This window comes from Rhinolophus hipposideros (genome assembly GCF_964194185.1).
Source record: "Rhinolophus hipposideros genome assembly, chromosome: 21".
Classification (NCBI taxonomy): Eukaryota; Metazoa; Chordata; class Mammalia; order Chiroptera; family Rhinolophidae; genus Rhinolophus; species Rhinolophus hipposideros.
This window is the reverse complement of record NC_138067.1, coordinates 36396020-36402306: the sequence shown is the minus strand read 5'-3', so window position 1 is coordinate 36402306 and position 6287 is coordinate 36396020.

Genomic DNA, 6287 nt, shown 5'->3' with positions numbered 1-6287 from the left:
ATTAAAAGGGGATGAGACCTTTAACTCTAACTCTGGGGAAAGCTGCTTCCATGAAAGAAGTCCAACCATACTGAGATTATAATGCTAGAGTCTATGTGTAGGCATCCTTGTCAACAGCCCCAGCTAAGTTCCCAGCCATCATCCATTATCATCTGTCAACTGAGCCATCTTGGACATCTAATCAAGTCTTCAGATGACTTGAGCCTGCTGACATTCAACTGGAACCACATGAGAGACCCCAGGTAGTAACTGCTCAGCTGAGGCCTTCTCAAATTCCTGACCCATAAAAAGATTAAATCTTTTAAATTAAATTTGATAGGATAAAAGAAATAATCTTGTTAGTATTTATTTATGTTATAAAAATGAACATATGAATATTTAGATTCTAGAGTCAATGAACAAAAGTGTGGTGACTGGTGATTTTGGCATGAACAAAAACTGGCCCTGAAACAGTGGAGGATTTGGCTGTATTTTGGGTTTACAATCAAATACCTAAATAGCAGCTCAATGAGTGGGCCATATATGTCTCCCATTTTCTGGCAGTAAATTAGACTTAACCAACTTGGTTAGCTTACCTTTGCAAATGCATGCATCCCAATTTTTCAAAAAATGGAAATAACCCCATTTTTATGGGTTATCAGAGCCATGTGTGGCTCTGATGGCAACACAGAGGGAGCTTAATTTCAAGGTCGCAAGTCCAGAAATATATTTTAAAAAACAAAACAAAACAAAAAAAACTTTTAAGATGTAAGAAGAAAATGGAACAACAAATGGAATGAAGTCTCATCTGTTCAGACATTTTATATCTAAATTTCTCTAGACAATTTATCTGGAACTTTCTAGTCAAAACAATCAGACTTTGGGTTCCACAAAATCCTCTTGAAGTTCTTCCAGTGAGGACTGTATATCAGCGTGAAACATATTCTTCCCAAAAGCTACCACAGGTAGGTTTTGAGAACAAAGTCAAGCTTCTGGTCAAGATGGTGGAGTAGGTTAACATTGCGCTCCCTTCCTCCAATTATCACATCAAAATTACAACTAAACTACAGAATAACCATCATGGAGAGTTGCTAAAACTTCAGCTGAACAGAAATTCTATAACCAACGATAGACAGAAGCCACATCGAGACTGGTAGCAGGGGGAGAGACAAAGAACGGGCTGGTCTCACACCCATGTGTGGCAGTTAAAATGGGAAGGGATATCTCAGCTGCAGAGGTACCCCCTAAGGAGCGAGAGGTCTCAGCCCTACACAAAGCTCCCGAGCCAAGGGTTCCAGTGCTGGGAACAGAAGTCCCCCTAAATTCTGGCTGTGAAACCCAGCACAGATTGTGGCTGAGTGAGACTGAGGGCTGCTGGAGCCTCTTAAATGACCTCGCACGGATTTACTTTGTGATGGATTCACTTGCTCTGAGCTCCAGAGCTGGGGTAATAGTTCAAAAGACGCCAGGGACATAAACGGGGGGAATGAATTGTCCATCTTCAGGGCAAGGGCTAGAAGAGCAGCTTTCTCCCAAATAGAAGTGCTGGCAGAAGCCATTGTTTCTTTGTTGAGCCCTTCCTCCATCTAGCATGCAGATACAGGTGGGTGCAATACCTGAATCTCCATCCACTGAGTTAACACCATTCCCTGGTGATTCCCTGAGACCCTTCCGCACCCAACATTCAAGCCCACCCAAGCCAATTCCGGTGGCTTTTACATACAAATGGGCAGTCTTGGTGATGCTGCAGGCTTTCCTAAAATCTCTCAAAGATTCACAAACCGCAAACAAGCAGCATCTGGCTTCCATGAGTCCTGAATCTCTGACTGAGCAGCTCCAAGCCTGGCACTAGCCGGCCTTGGTTCAAGGCTTGGCCTCTTGAGGCACCTCCAAGCTCAGCACAGGTGGCGGCCATCTGCGGATTGCTTTGTGGTTCATGGCAGGTGGCCTTGAGCAGGGCGCAAGCTGTGGCTAAACTTGGCCTGTGAGGGGACCTCCCAGGAAGCACTAAGACTGGCACACCTAGTGGTCGGCTTTGGACCAGGCTGGATCATCACCAAGCCATATTGGGTAACAACACACCCACAGGGCACCATGGGAAGGCACCAGAGCCCTTCTAAAGCGAATCCTGCTCCACAGGGCCCCTGCACAATAGCTCCTCCACTGTAGTCACGGAGCCCTCACTACCAATCAGCCTGATAATTGATCTCTTCCATTGATGTGCCAACAGCAATCAAGGCTCAACTACAGTAAGAGCACAAACACAACCCACACAAGGGACACACCTGGAGCACCTGGCCCACGTAACCAGAAAGACTGTACCATTGAGCCCCACAGCACACCTACTACATAAGGTCACTTTATTAAGACCAGGAGACATAACAGCCCTACCTGACACATAGAAACAAATACAGGGAGGCAGCTAATATGGGTAGACAAAGAAATAAGTCTCAAACAAAAGAACATAACAAAGCTCCAGGGGAAAAAAAAAAAAACTAAACAAAATGGAGACAAGCAATCTACCAGACAGAGTTCAAACCACTGGTTATAAGAATGTTCAATTATCTCAGGGAGAACATCAACAAAGAGACAGGAAACATAAAAATGGAGATAGAAAACAAAAAACCCGTCAGATAAAAAAAATACAATAACTAAAATGAAGAATACATTAGAGGAAATCAACAGATAAAATGAAGCAGAGGATTGAATCAATGATTTAGAAGTTTAGATAGAAAATACCCAATCAGAACAGCAAAAATAAAAAGAATCCAAAAAGATGAGGATACTTTAAGGGGCCTGTCGTGCAGGGGACCCTGCTCGCTGCGCCATTTGTCGTGCAGGGTCTCCGCTCCCACTCCCCGCCCAAGAACGCAGGACACGGTAAGGCCAAAAAGGAACACCCATGGAGCCATAAGTAGGGGAGTCAAACCAATATATTCTCGCTGGCGGCTGGGCTGGAGACACAGGAAGCAGGATCTACATAATCTGCCTAACAGCAGTCCACGCTTGCCAGCCACCATCTTCTTGCCAGCCCCCATTTTCTATTCCTTTTTTGCTAGCATAGCCACAGCCGTTATATTAGTGGCCAATGGCTTACGGGTTACAGCTGACGGCCAACTAGCCACAGCTGCTGGCATCTGATCACAGTTGATGGCCATTTACTACCCGAGCCAGCACCTTTCTATGTGAGGCCGAGAGCCTGGAAACTGTTTTTTGGGGTTTTGTCCCCACAGGGCCTCTGGGACAACATCAAGTGTAACAAAATTTCCATTCTAGGGGTACCAGAAGGAGTAGAGAGCAAAGGATTGAAAACCTATTTGAAGAAATAACGATGGAAAACTTCCCTAGCCTGGCAGAGGAAATAGACATACCAGCCCAGAAAGCACAGAGTCCAAACAAGATGAACCCAAAGAAAACCACACCAAAACACATTATAATTAAAATGCCAAAGGTTGAAGACAAAGACAAAAATTTAAATGCAGCAAGAGAAAAGCAGTTACTTACAACTAAACTCCCATAAGACTATCAGCTGATTTCTCAACAGCTGATTTCTCTCAACAGCTGATTTCTTGCAGAACAGAAGGGATTGGCACTTTGAAATATTAAAAGTGATGAAAAGCAAGGACCTACAACCAAGATTACTCTATCCAGAAAAGCTATTATTTAGAATCAGTAGACACATAAAGAACCTCCCAGACAAGAAGCTAAGGGAATTCATCACCACCAAACCAGTATTACAGGAAATGTTAGAGGGATTTCCTTAAGGAAAAAAAGATAATATGAATAATAAAATGGCAATAACTACATATCTATCAACAATTATTTTCAACATAAATGGATTAAATCCTCCAATCAAGATAGAGTAGCTGAACAGGTAAGAAAACAAGACCCTTGCACATGCTGCCTATGAGACTCACTTTGGATCACAAGACACACACATACACAGTGAAAGTAAAGGAATGGAAAAAGATATTCCATGAAAACAGAAACAAAAAAACTGGAGTAGCAATATTTATTCCAACAAAATAGTCTTTAAAACAAAGGCTGTTACAAGAGACAAAGAACCCAGTAATCTCACTTCTGGGTATTTGTGTGAAGCCCAACATGCTACTTCGTGGGGACATGTGTATCCATGTTCTTTGCAGTATTGTTTACAATGGCCAAGATGTGGAGGGAGCCTGGATGTCTGTTGGTGGATGAATGGATAAAGAGGAGGTAGTACATATATGCAATGGAATATTAATTAGCCAGGGAAGGAAATGGGTTCTTGCCCTCTACAGCTGCATGGATGGACCTGGAAGGTATTATGCTGAGTGAAATATGTCAGACATGAAAGACAGATGCAATGTGATTTCACTTATATATGGAATCTACTTTTTTTTTCTTATCAGGAGGGCACAACTCACAGTGGTGCATGCGGGGATCAAACCGGCAACCTTAGTGCTACCAGCACCATGCTCTAACCAACTGAGCTAACCAGCCACTGGAATCTAAAGAACAAAATAAGTAAGACAAAAACAAACTCATAGATACAGAACATTTGATGTTTGCCAAATGGGAGGGGGTTGGGGAATGGGTGAAAAGGGGAAAGGGATTAAGAAGTACAAATTGGTTATCACAAAGTAGTCATGGAGATGTAGGGTATAGCATAAAGAACATACTGAATAATATTGTAATAACTATGTATGGTGTCAGATGGGTACTAGATTTATCGAGGTGATAGATGAGAAGGGTGTAGGACAGGGTGAAAAAGGTGAAGGTTTAAAGTACAAATTGGTAGTTACAAAACAGTCATGGCAATGTAAAGAATAGGAAATACAGCTAATAATATGGTAATAAATATGTATAGTGCCAGGTGGGTGTTAGTCAGGGGGATCACTTCTTATATGTCTAACCACAATGCTGTATACATGAGATTTATATAATATTGAATGTCGACTGTAATTGAAAAATTAAAAAGGGGAGAGAAAGGTGAAGGGGAATTAAGAAGTTCAAATTCCCAGGTATAAAACAAGTCATGGGGATGTAACGTACAGCATGGGGAATATAGTCAGTAGTATTGTGACAGTGTGGTACATTGTCAGATGGTTGCTGGATTTATCATGGTGATCAAATCTTTAGATATATAAATAGTAACTTTGGTGTACACCTGAAATTAATATAATATTGTATGTTAGCTGTACTTTAATAAAAATCTTTTAAAAGGAAAGATCTTAAGGAAACTAGTTTTACAGAAGGAACTAGAAAAAGAGGAACAACCTAAACCCAAAGGTTGCAGAATAAAAAACACTAGAGCAGTTATAAATGAAATAGAGACTAAAAGACAGAGAACAATAAAATTAAGAGTTGGTTCTTTAAAAAAGATAAACAATATCGAAAAACTGTTAGTCTAACCCCCCAAAAAAGAAGACTCAAAAAATAAAATTATAAACAAAAAAGTTCCAACATTGCAAAGCAGGCAATGGAGGATTTGAAGCAGAGAACAGTAAATTGATAGTTGGCACAATGCTTATAAATCCTGGAATATATTAAAAATAAGTGGGCTGAATATGGACCAATGGTGAGAATATAATGAATCAAGAATTATGATTAACCCACTTTTGTCCAAAGAATTTAATTGCTGGAATACAAAGTGACAGCTGTGATTGCCCCTGTGTAGGGAAAGCTAGTGACTATAGGACTAAGTATTAGGGGAGATTGATTGATTTATTATCTATTTATTTGTAATTTTGAATTTCGTAGCATGTACTTTTATTACCTAAATTTTTTAAATCAAAAGATTAATGTAGGGGCCGGCCCGGTAGCTCAGGCGGTTAGAGCTCCATGCTCCTAACTCCGAAGGCTGCCGGTTCGATTCCCACATGGGCCAGTGGGCTCTCAACCACAAGGTTGTGAATTCAATTCCTCGAGTCCCGCAAAGAATGGTGGGCAGCATCCCCTGCAACTAAGATTGAACATGGCACCTTGAGCTGAGCTGCCACTGAGCTCCGGGATGGCTCAGTTGGTTGGAGTGCATCCTCTCAACCACAAGGTTGCCGGTTCCACTCCCACAAGGGATGGTGGGCTCCGCCCCCTGCAACTAGAAAACGGCAACTGGACATGGAGCTGAGCTGCGCCCTCCACAACTAAGACTGAAAGGACAACAACTTGACTTGGAAAAAAGTCCTGGAAGTACACACTGTTCCCCAATAAAGTCCTTTTCCCCTTCCCCAATAAAATCTTTTTTAAAAACCCAGATTAATGTAACATCAAAACATACATACACAAACACAACACATTCACGACTGAGGATCTACACAACAGAAATG